Source organism: Tauraco erythrolophus, chromosome 22 (assembly GCF_009769465.1).
Source record: "Tauraco erythrolophus isolate bTauEry1 chromosome 22, bTauEry1.pri, whole genome shotgun sequence".
NCBI lineage: Eukaryota > Metazoa > Chordata > Aves > Musophagiformes > Musophagidae > Tauraco > Tauraco erythrolophus.
In genome coordinates, this window is record NC_141486.1 from 3622287 (window position 1) to 3634679 (window position 12393).

General features: G+C 44.8%; 1 protein-coding gene across 1 annotated transcript in view; it reads left to right on the forward strand.

Annotated features, from left to right (window-relative positions):
- Window positions 1-12393, forward strand: part of PAPPA (pappalysin 1) — a 178370-nt gene that overhangs the window by 80429 nt on the left and 85548 nt on the right.

A 12393-nucleotide genomic window follows, 5' to 3' on the forward strand; every position in this document is an offset into this window, starting at 1 on the left:
TTTTTTTTTGTGGGTACATTCCACTGATGGTTCATAGTTGTCTCACAATTGAATAAATACAACCAACTGCTTCTTCCTTCTCATTTGCACTGAAGAGCTCCCAGCTTATTCTGAATTTCTTGATTCTACATGCATCATATTGTCTTGGACCAACATATGCACCATTTCAAGGCATCCAGTCCTGTAAATTAATCATTTCTACATTATAACTCCATCCTTCTCTGCATTGACTGAGCCTATTTACCAATTCCTTGTTGTCTCCAGATACTTGAACTTTTGGGGTTCGGGTGTTTATTTGCAGGAAATGTTTGTTAGCCTCAAAGTGATAACTGAAAGACAAATTTACATTCAAATTTCTCTTTCGATCTACCCTATTACAGCTACTAGAAGTAAATGCAAAATAGCATCATCTCTTGTTGAGTCCCTAAGTATTTGATGGCTGCTTTCACACCTAGCAGTACCAGAGACCTTCTGCTGTTAAAAGCATTTGTTCTCTAGTCTGCATCTAGGAGGTTTCTTTCCCGTAATACACAATTCTCCGTATTATTTCTCTCTAGTAATATATTAGAGATCCCTATCTGTATCCGCATGACAGTCTACAGCTCATCTCCAGTAAGAGCACTTTTACCAAGCTTCAACATGAACAGATTTACTCTTATTCATGCTTTCTTGCTCATCCCTAGGAGCTTCCCTGTCGTTTGCAGTGCTGCATGGACAAAGCTATTTTGAGCTTTCCTAAGAAGCAAATACCCTTCTGTCCCAGCAGATTTCTCTTGCTTTTATAATTTCCAGTTGCAGGTACAGTTCTAGCACTTCTAGTTCCTACCTAGTTCTTTATTCAGAGTCCTTGCATTTATGTTTCAGTTGTTCCTCTCTGACTCTAGTTTCCTAGCTGGATTGGTGACCATGCTTTCACTGTCCAAAAGCCTCTGCGTGTCAGTGAAGAGCTTTGAGTGTATCAGAGCTGTCTGTGGTCAGTTTTGGCAAAGTCGTGAAGTTTAATTGTCAGCTGGTGTAGGACAGCGTAGCCGTCCCAGAGTTCAGCTGGTGATCTTCTAACAAGCATCATCTGTCTTCATGGCTCTCCAAGGCCCTCTCTAGCCTTGGCTGTGTTGTCAGCTCCTTCCTCCTGCAGCCCATATTGATTGCCTTGTTTCTCCTTAATGAACCTAGAAATTCCCCATGAAAGAACAGAATAATATGGCACAATTGCCTGCCCCACACCTTCCCTTCCAACAGCAGGAAACTGGCCGTAGGCTCATCCGACCATAACAGAGGCAAAGTGCAGGTAGGATGGCAAGTCCTCCACCCAGCAGCATCTTCACCGCCAACATCCCCCTGGGGAAGTCCTTTTCTCTCCCAAACAGTGTGTCCTCACCTCTGGCTTGCATGGCAGTGGGGAGCTGGGACTGGGCAGGGAGGCAGCAGGGGTGATTAATTATTCTGCTCCCTACGCTGGATAGGAGCATGTACCCCTGCTCTACACCGTGGGCTTGGTAAGCCAGGAAGAGGAAAACTGCTTCTTTTCCATCTACTCTTCCTGCGTCTTTTCTTTCACATATGTTGTGCTGCTAAATACCAAGGTAGCGGTTGTTATTATTTATAGCTGCCAGTAGCATGCCGGGCGTTTTACAGAAGAAACACGCCAGGTGCCTTCTTTCAAAGAGCTCACAATGAAATGTTAGAGGCTAGCAGTGCTGCTGCTCTCAGGGATTACACATCTCCACTTGGCTGATGTGACTTGACAGCTGGAAGCCACACTGTGATGACTTGCCTTCTTTCTGGCTTTCTTCATTAAAGGTGCCAGGTTATCTTTGTGAAAGAATAAAACCTGCTTCCTGACCCCACACGCAGAACAGATAGAGCAATTTTTTCCCTTACCACCCTCTGCCAAATTGCCCTAACCCTGCCCTGGAGAAGAGAAAGAACACTTTGACTGTCTGTGCCCATTCAGTAGGCAGCTTTTCTGCGAAGTCTGTGCAAAGATGTCATTTGGGGCCAGCTGTAGTGATAGATTTGTGATTCTTCGCTGTTGCGATTCCTTATGTAAGGCTGTAACTATAGCTGGCACTTGACAAAATCCGTAGCTCCTGTTCTGGCTCGGCCGCACATGATGCAAGACTAAGGTAGTAAGGGCGGGTTTAAATCTTTATAGTTTTGTGATCCTGAGACAGGGCAGCCCAGAGGGATTTTTCAGCCTGGGTCTGTCTTAGAAGAGTGGGATTGCTCTGAATGAACCCCCAGCTGCCTCTCTCAAAGAAATGACTCGAGAGCCTGGGAAGAGCCAGGAAAAAGGGACTGCCCTGTTTGGGGAATGACTCTTTGCTTTGGGATCAGCTCTGCCAGCCCTGCTCCAGCCAGGGACTCCCCAAGGACTGCTGCTACGTTGGATTCACGTCTCCAGTGTACCTCTTGGGCAATACACAGAGGCTGCAAAGAAATCAGACCCGTAGACTACAACTTAGCCGTATGCAAGAGTCCCTGAAAAAGTGAACGTTAACTGCTGTCCTATTATTAACCAAATAGATACTATTAGAAGTTGATATATTTAATCACTCCCAGCCAGGGTGGAATTTGAACTCACGACCTAGAAGTAGTAGCAGAGTTTTCAGCTGCAGGATAAAAAAAATGAAGGTCAAAAGGGACTTTTCCTGCTGGGCAAACTAATTTATTGCAGGTGAAACAGGCTCAGATATGTGGTAAATTAGGCTGTGCATTATCTCATGGATAATAATTTCTCTCTGATGTTTGCCTTTTTGTGTGCATCTTTATTTTGGGCTCTAAATAAGATAAGAAGCACCAGAAATCTCCCAGGAATTACAAATGCATTTTCTTTGCTTGATTGAGGAAAGAAATATTGGACAGACATGTGTTATGCAACAATTTAAAAATAACTCTCTTGTAAAACTTGGAGGGAGCCTCAAATACCGCAGAAGAAGCAGAAAACGTGTTACCTACCTTTTTATCAGCAGTGTCAGCCAGTACAGCTTTTTTCAGCTACTTTTGCTGAACTATTGGCCTGATCATTTCCTGGGCATTTTATTTTAATATCTTTTCCTAGGAAATAAATTCCAAGTCTCTGTTAAATTTGGAACTACATTCAAACAGGCAAGGATTTGGAAACTACACTGTAGTAAGACTAAAATGCCTGTGTTGTCCTTAATACCTTGTTGGATACAGCGACAGACAAGACAGAAGCCCTTTAGGTGTATCATTGCTTGGCATGCAATGCACTGAGCACCCTGTGGGCCCAAAGCACCCATTGTGGAATTGCTTCACCCAGACTTGATCTTGGTTTTTCTGGCCATGATCTTCTTGAACGTATGGTGACGTTGGCTATCTCCGTGCTGATGCCCCAGTTCCAGCATTTTGCTGGAGCTTTTTGTGATTGGAGGGGCAGTGTGGAAATAGAGTTCATTCTTCTCTGCATGTTGTACCCCAGTGGGGGTGCGTGGAGTTGGGCACCCCAAACCATCAACCACTACTAAAAATACTGGCCTTGAGAGCTCAGTGCAGTAAACCAGCTCATTTATTCACAGTGGTACAGATTTTTTTTTTAAATGTAAGACCAGTTGCAGATGTAATGACAATAGAGGAAATTAGCTCATGATGGGATTTTAGAAAGAGGCTAGTGGAAATATGTTCAGTAATGTTCAGTTATTAAACCATTAAAGATCCCACTGGAGACCAGCTAGTAGGATTTCTCGTAATCTGAAGTGGCTTATAGCAAAACACAGAGCCACTAAAGAGGGAAATGACAAAATGGTCCTTTGGAATAGTAACCTCCTCTCCTCACCCATCTCTGTGTGCTCTGCTGTGTGACGTGTGTGAGAGCACATATGTCTCCGTCACGCGTACACACATGTACATACAGGCTCCCTCCCTCCTCCCGAGGGGCAGCACCCTGGGAGTGCCCCGGCCCCGCGCCCTTACCCTCCAGAGCAGCATTTCGGTGAGGTGGGATGGTAGAGGTGAAAGCAGAGAAAACTGCAAACATCTGTGTTAGCTTGGGGCCCAATCTAAGCCCTACTGCACATAATAACTTCCACTGGCTTCAGGAGCCTTTGGATCAGGTGCTGCGAGTGTCTGCTCCCATGGCTCTGTTTACCATTTTGGTGGGATTACATGGAAAAGGGAGAGTATTAAGTTCTGAAAATCAGGTCTTGGCTCATGCCTGTCGAAAGGAAATCCTAGAGGTCAGGTCTGGATTCAGAGAAGCTGAAGAACGTTATTCTGCCAAGTTGATGACCCTAAATTAGGAAGAGCCTTCCGTCCGCAGAGAGAGCCGACCCTGACAAAGAGGGCAGCAGCCGAAATGCTTCCGGCCCCAGTGACAAACAATCGACGTGCAAAAGTTGAGGGGTGGTTGTTGGGGTCCCAGACCCTATGTAAGGTTTGCTTCAGGCATTTCTTTTGCAGTGTGGTCCGAAGCAGCGCTGGAGCCCATGTGGATGGTGCCACTGGTGATCCGGCACAGAGGAGCCGTGGCATAACCGGGATGTCGTTAATGGTGTGGGTAATCAGGCAGTGCTCATCAAGAGGCACGGTACAACAGGCAAAGGTTTACTGGTGACGATGAAGACCCTTACAGCAATTAACCTGTCCTAACCTGCCCGCCGGTCGTGTTACTGCTTTCTCCCTGCCACACTGATACACCGCAGCACTATCCTCAAGTGGTGGCTACTGGCACCGTTCCCTTGGAATCAATAGAGAAGTGCTGGCTTGCACTGGTTGGAAATAGGGCTTTCTCTATTTCATGTCCCACATCTTTCCTTCCTCAGTCAAACCGTAACAGCCCTCCCTCCTGCAGTGGTTGTGTCTGAGCTTCGTGTCGAGAAGCGCTCCTGTCTCAGCTTAGGGTCTGATCGCAGCGGTGAAGAAGCAAACACAACAGGTTTTCTTCCTCCTTCCCTGCTTCTAATAGCAACCAGGTGCTCCGACACTTAACCTGCGAGCTGCCGTGAAATTGGCTGTCTAGTACGAACACCCGGGTGAGGCCTTGAGCCTCTAGGATTTACTTTATCCCAGGATTTGTAACCCAATCTCATTTAGATCCTCCATTTATATCGTCCACCTTAAAAATTCATAATTTTTGTTGTTATTTTTGTTGTTCAAACATGAAAGTAGAAAATCATCTGTTGACATTTAATTTTCTTTTTCTTTTGAAAAAAAAAAAAAAGAAATATCTTTAAGACCTTGGCTGCAAACTTTGTTTTTCATTAAATGTGCTACTGTGTTTTAAATTGGTACCAGGGCAGATACTTGGGCGATTATATCAAAGTCTGCTGGAGTTAATCAGTTGGATATATATCTATATGTTTGCTACTTTAAAAACTTACAGTTCTTGCACGAAGGACAGAAGAGAGGTCTGTGTGAAAAACAAATGTTCAAAATCAAATGTATTTAAGATCCTAAACAGGACCTGGGTTTCAGAGCAGAGGTGCTGCAGCCAGGCGGGCAGTCCTGCACCAGGGCATCTTGTGCAGGCAGGGAGTTGGTCTGAGCAGCAAACGCACGTTTGCAACTCGGAGGAACAGACAAGCAGCTGAGTTGCAGTGGTTTAAACCTGGAGTATTTTGCTGAGGTCTCTAAAGCTACTTGAGATTTACACCAGTGTAAGTGAGAGCAGAGCTGTAGACTAATTGCCTGTTTTGATTTTGTGGTGGATTATGAGAGTTGGTGGCGACTTTGGTTCATAGAAGTATTTCATGGAGGAAACGATGTTTTCCTTTTCCTAATAGATTGGATCCCTTAACCTTTGACTTCAGTCTCAAATACGTGGGGTCTCATGGTATTGCATAAGTGGGTAAGGTGGCTTTTTCAGGTGTTACTAGAGATACTATCCTCATACAGTCAGGAGCAAAAGTTGAGTTTGAGCATTGTCTTGATGCCACTGCTTTGAATGGTGAGACTCTGAGCTTCAGAGAGTAGAGCCAACTCATGGTACGAGATGTACTCCACCAAGTAGCCACCTCATGGTGCAAAATGTACTCCCACCTCATGGTACAAAACGTACTCCACCAAGTATTCAGCTGAGATTGTCTGTTCAGGTTGTTGGCGGCTCCATTGTTCTTCCTCGGAAATATCCAGCTCAGCTTTTAAGCTGTGTTTGGGAGCAGAAGTCCACCGTCCATCCCGCACTCTCCCATCCAGCCCAAGAGTGTTCATTTAGTACTTCAACTACTCTGTTTTGATTTGCTTGTAAACAAATAAATTGTAAAAAAGCCAGAGGGCACAGAGCAAACCCACTGCCTCTGTTGGGACCTGTCTTATCATGGGTAGAGAGAAAAGCCTCTCCGAGGCCACTTCCTTGGCATATATGTCTTCTGAGTCAGCTCGGAGTCTGAGAGAGAGGCAGGAGGCTTGTTTTGAGGCCTTTGCACCTGCCATGTCACTGGGCTTATCCAAACAGCGAGAGATCGGACCGCAGCTGAAAAAACAGCCCGTCGCAAGAGCTCGGGATTTTTGATGTCCTTCTTTTGTTTACAGCATCCCACCCCTCCTCTCTCCCGACTGCAGAACCAGGCAGGAATTCTCTTCATTATCTTCTGCCGTGCTTCTCATGCCATTTTTATTAAAAGAAGGAAATGCAAGGCGAGTGGGAGCGTGTGCAAGAAGAGATAAAAGAAGAAAACAGTCATATTTGCAGAATCAATGGCAATGCAGGAAAAAGGATGGGAGTTGGGGAGCAAATTCATTTGGGTTGTGCTAAAGCAACCTCATCCCCTGAGTTACTCTTTATCAATTGCTTCTGGAGCACCTGAGGATGGGGAGCCTGCAAACACCGCGGTGGCATTACCAAAAGACAAAACCCGGTGCGGTTTAATGACCCGCTCTCTAAGTAGCAATGAAGAGAGGGGTGTTAGCTCCTCTGATCTAGAAACAGTGACCTGATCCAGTGCTCAGGACTGGGAGGCTCTAAACATGTCTGAGCAACACCATGATGCTTCGCTGAGTTAGCAGCTATTTGAGGTATTTCAGCACCTCTGTAAATGTCATTGGGTGTTTCGGCGGCTGTGAGCAGCATATGGGGAACAGACTGGACAGCTCCAGGCTGCGGAGGATGGGACAGGAGATAGTGTAGACCTTTGGCTCTTCTGTGTGTGGTTGTATTCAGTCCACCTTGAGCAACTGATCCAAAGCATTGCAACATGTGAAGATGTGGGTTGCTGCTATTTGCTACCAGCAGATTTCCTGTTTTGCTCAGCAAGGCTTCCTTGCTAGAGAAGAAGAGCAAAGGCGATGGTGTTAGAGGGAAGGGGGGATGTTGCTGACAAACCAGGGCTCGTCCTGGGCTGCAGAGAGCTGTCCAGGAAATGTCGTCTTTTGGCTCAAGAGTCTGGTGGTTATTTAAGGTCAAAGAAAGATGGGTCCTTCATGAGGACACTTAAGGTGCAGAATTTGCCTGTTTCACATGACATTCTCTCTGACAGCCATCATTTAATTGGAGATGCCTGAGACCTTGTTGTCTTGTCCTTAAATAATGGGAACACTGTTTGCTTCCATTGCTTTCTGGCTGTTTATGTTTTCATAGGGCAGAAGCTGGGATCAGCCTTAAGGATATTTTCAATTTTGTTGGAAACAAGTCTTTGCTGTATGAAAACCCTCCCTGCTGTTATTTGTAGTAGAAAAAACATATATACCATTGTAGCAGGGGGAGAGGCGTGGGATGTTTGCTTTCCCTCGGTGCTTTCACTGCATCTTGAGTGCTGCGCTGTGTCCTTAGATGCAAGAAGTCCTACAGTGGGCACAGAGCAGATGTGGTTGGGGCAGTGGCAGTCCTTGCAGATCTACTGGCACTCGAGGGCATGCGTGTTGCAGCTGTAAATTCAATGATCCTTTAAACCCACCTTCATCTGGGTAGAAAACTACTTCCCAGAGGTATAATTTTTCCTGTGAGTTCTACAGGAACACCCAAACTGAAAGCAGAGGTCCCTTGCCTGGGGGGCGCAGCAAGATTAACTCAACTGCCCAGTCTCCCCAGTAAAAACAGGAAAAGAATTAGAGGGGTTTATATTTTTGACCCCAGATCCGTCACTTGCCACAGCAGACAGGAAAGTTGCCCTCGTGGTATTTCACACAGCACGTCCTAATTCCCTCTCTAAGCAGAGGGCTTGAGTCATTGCTTTTTAATCAGGCTGCCTCCCCACCGGCGGAAGCTGCCGCGATCAATGCAGCTTACTCAGTTCTCGAAAAGGTCATTAAAAGGCCATAGATATAAATTTAAAAGAGTGTTTGTTCACATCCTTAATGTTAAAGATGTTCTTCTCTCTCACTTCCTTAAGTAGCATCGTATGAGGCCGGCGTGCATCGGACCTGTCCAACAGCAGAGCGTGTTATCGCTGTTCGTGTGCCGTCAGCTCCGAGGGAAGGCAGGAGAAAAAATAAATGGTCAAAAATCACACTTTTATCACCACTTGGAGCAGAGCTTGTCTTGCTGACATCTCTAGATACAGTCTGTAATGTCGACCTTGGTGCCCTAAAACTATATAGGAGAGAATAAATTCTTTTTAGTTTTTTTTTTTTTCCCCTTCATTCCTGCATTCCTTCCTCCCTCCCTCGCTATGGTACTGGGTGACTGCCTGAAGTATTGCACGTATCATCCCTTTAGCAGCTATATTTTTCCAAAATGTGGGTACTGTGAAGGAATGCTAAAACTCTCAGTTACTGCCGATATGATATATTTAACAGTTCAGGAGCATATAAGTATCTCAGGTTCCAGTTGTTGAGACGTGAAATGCCACATCCAGCTCAGTCAGGTTTTTGCCACTAGTTGCATCAGGCCAGGGTGAGCTGAAAGCACGATGGCTTGAGTTTTGAGTTTCTAAGGTGGCTTTCTGATGCTCCAGTCCAGGCACATCTCCAGCTATGACTGCATGGTGCTGGAGGGCACCTCTGGAGCACTTGTGCTCCCATTTCTGATCTCCTCTGGGCATGGCTGGTTTGTTCATACTGCTCTGAGTGAGACAGCCTGGGGCTTCTCTGCTGTCAGCAGCATTGGGAAGGTTGTGAAGCTCCAGGTTGCTCTTGAGTGGGCTGTCAAAAGGGGAGCTGGGATGAGGATGGGGAGGACTGGCCCCACGGCTGCAGTGTGGATCTGGAGAGATGACTCCCAGTCCTACCGTTGCTTTGCAGGGACTATATGCCTCTAAGCATTTGTCTTCCCTTTCTCTTTAATTTAACCTAAGACAAGGATATTAGGTTCATCGCTCATAGGGTATTGTGAGCATAAATAACTTAATAGCTATTTTGTATCCGAGCTGTGTAGAAGTCAGGGACGCCAGGCTGTGCAAATACCTAAACATACGTGTCAGAAGTCAAGTATTTTGCTCACCTTCTATTTTAGAGACGAAATTGCCTTTTTTTTTCCTGATACTAAACTATAAGGCTTACGTGCCTGTTAGGACATATCACCCTCCAAGAGCTTTCTGGTTTTGAGCAGCAGGCTGCAGCTGGAAATCTCCCCTTGCCAGCGTGTAGCAGGTGACAGGATTAGACCAAAGCCCACTGCCACAAAGCCAGCAGTCGCTCTTCTCTGATGTCCGCAGGTTCCTCTGCCCATACGACGTTTTTTGTTCACAGTCAATGCAATTAAATGTCGTAGAATCATGGAATCGTTTAGGTTGAAAAAGACCTTTAAGATCATCGCATCCAACCCTTAACCCAGCACTGCCAAGTCCACTGCTAAGCCATGTCCCTAAGCACCACATCTACACATCTTTGAAATATCTCCAGGGATGGTGACCCAACCACTTCCCTGGGCAGCCTGTTCCAATGCTTGACAACCCTTTTGGTGAAGAAATTTTTCCCAATATCCAATCTAAACCTCCCTTGGTGCATCTTGGAGCCATTTCCTCTTGTCCTGTTGCTTGTTACATGGGAGAAGAGACTGACACCCACCTTGCTACAACCTCCTTGCAGGTAGTTGTAGAGAGCGATAAGATCTCCCTCCTCTCAGCCTCCTTTTCTCCAGGCTAAACAACTCCAGTTCTCTCAGCTGTTCTTCATAAGACCAGTGCTCCAAAACCTTCACCAGCTTTGTTACTCGTCTTTCGACGCCCTCCAGCACCTCCATGTCTTTCTTGTAGTGAAGGGCCCAAAACTGAACACAATGTTCAAGGTAGCCAGAATTCTCCCCACCTAATAACTTTCATTTCCAGTTTTCTGCCTTATTCACCCATGTACACGTTCATCTCCAGTCACTTAATAATTTATAAACACCGTATTCTGTCCCGTGCTTAATAGAGTGCTGTCTCTTCTTCCATTATGTTCTGCCAACTTCCTGTGCTGTACTTCAACAAATGTGAACTTTTCCTGTTTTCCGTTTGCTTACGTATACGCACAAGTGTACACAAACACTCCCACATACTAAAACAAACTCGTAGAGACACTTTTTGTCGTTAGCCAAATGCCTACCTATCACCTATGGGTATTGGTGGAAACCACAGAAAAAAATCAGAATCGGGAAACTACTATCTTGTGCTCAGTGTATCAGAAAGCAGCATGGATTTATTTCTTTTGCAGCTGTTACAGCTGCCCAAACTGTTCGTTTGTTAACAGTCTTTTCTAAGAATTGAACCTTTTTTTGTGGTTGGGAGATCCCCAGTGACAAAATCCACATTTCCGCAAGTATACTTGTTAGTCTTAAATATTTTACGAATGGTTTTGAGAAAGAACTTGAGAAATAACTGCTCTTTAATAATCAAAACTTGCCACTGCTTTGATTTCATCAGTACATATCAGAAACTTCCTATCTTAATAAGCAAATTTATCTGAGACTGAAATCTAGAAGAATCCCTCAGTATTATATGTCAGTGTGTGTTTGGCCGCTCCAGTTACTTCCTATATATATGGGGTTTTTTTCCCCAAAACTGTGGTTTTAAACAGATCCCAAGGGCAGAAGTTTGAAATTTTACACTTTGATTGAATAACCACTCTTACCACTATCTGGGTAGGCGTCTTCCTAATCTGTAGGTGAATTAAGGTACTGTTTGTGCTACACGAACTCTCAAATTTAACTAATGGGAGCTACAGACTATTGCCGACAGGAATCGGGTGAAGCAGCAATGAGAAAACCAGTTGTGTTGTGTTTTCGTTCCACTGGGTTTCACTCCCCGTTTCAAGTGTGGTAACAAAGAATCAAATCCCAGCGCGATTCATTCAATGACAGTGATTTTGCAGGCGCAGCATCCAGGAGAAACAGCTTTGTTGTAAAATATAATGTGTGATATTGGAGTTTAAGTCATGCTTGTTGATTTAATGAAGGTTGTAAGGAGATACTTATTTCACGAACCTGAAGATTTCAGTAACGACAGTCCATTGATATCTACTTTAATGGCTTTGTTGCTCTGTGTAGTAGATAGATCACTTCGTAGTACGCGCTTCATTAACACTTGCTTTTTGACCAAGTTCCTGTGACAGAAGGACATGTCTATTACTGTCAGTAATTAGGGCAATATGAGTGTAGTGAGCATAGGACTGACTGTCATGGGCTGGAAAGAGCTGGGTTGCGTTACGGACTCTGCAATTAGGCTGATTGATGACTTTGAGCAAATAATTTTGCCTTCACTACTCTGTGGCTTTACAGATTGGCACAATGAGGATAATGGTAGTGAGTTACTTTGTGGAATGTTTTGAGTTCTGATAACGTAAAAGAGGTAAACATTCATATTAGGTTCATATTATTTCTGGATTGCATATAAAAAATTATTGCTTGTTTACAGATGCAGAGAATTTAGGTAATTATGGCTTTGCATAAATATGTAAGTTTGCTAATTATTTCTGTGAATATTCCGATGCTAATACCGCGATCCAGTGCTGTGGATCCTGTTTTTTGCTCTCTCCTGGAAAGGAAGAAACCTTCTTTCTAACTCCACTGTTTTAATACCCATATGCAAGGTGGATAACTTATTTATCTGTTACTGAAACATCCTCAGTCCAATTCTGTCTTAAATCAATAGACAAACTCCCACTGGCTCCAGCTGCAGTTGGATTGAACTCAGAGCTGTTCAGGAAGTAATCGTGCTTAGAGGGTATTTTAAGTTCCTTAAATGAGTTATGCCACCAACTTGTAGGTAACTCTGTCCCTGATGTGGGGAGATGGGAGCAGAAGTGTCCAAGGCTAAACACAGTGAAGTACAGAGCTGGTTCCTCAAATCTTGCGGTGCTTATCGACTGTCGATAATGCTGTTACCGTTTCCTACCGCACATGGTGAAGGTGTAGCGGAGGGTGTCCCTGCCCATGGCAGGGGAGTTGGAACTAGATGATCTTTGAGGTCCCTTCCAACCCAAACCATTCTGTGATTGATAGACTGCCACGGTGTTGGTGCCGTGCCATCTCTACAGTGGGTATAGACGTAAGCAACAACACACCGAAGTGCATGTTTTTCATCA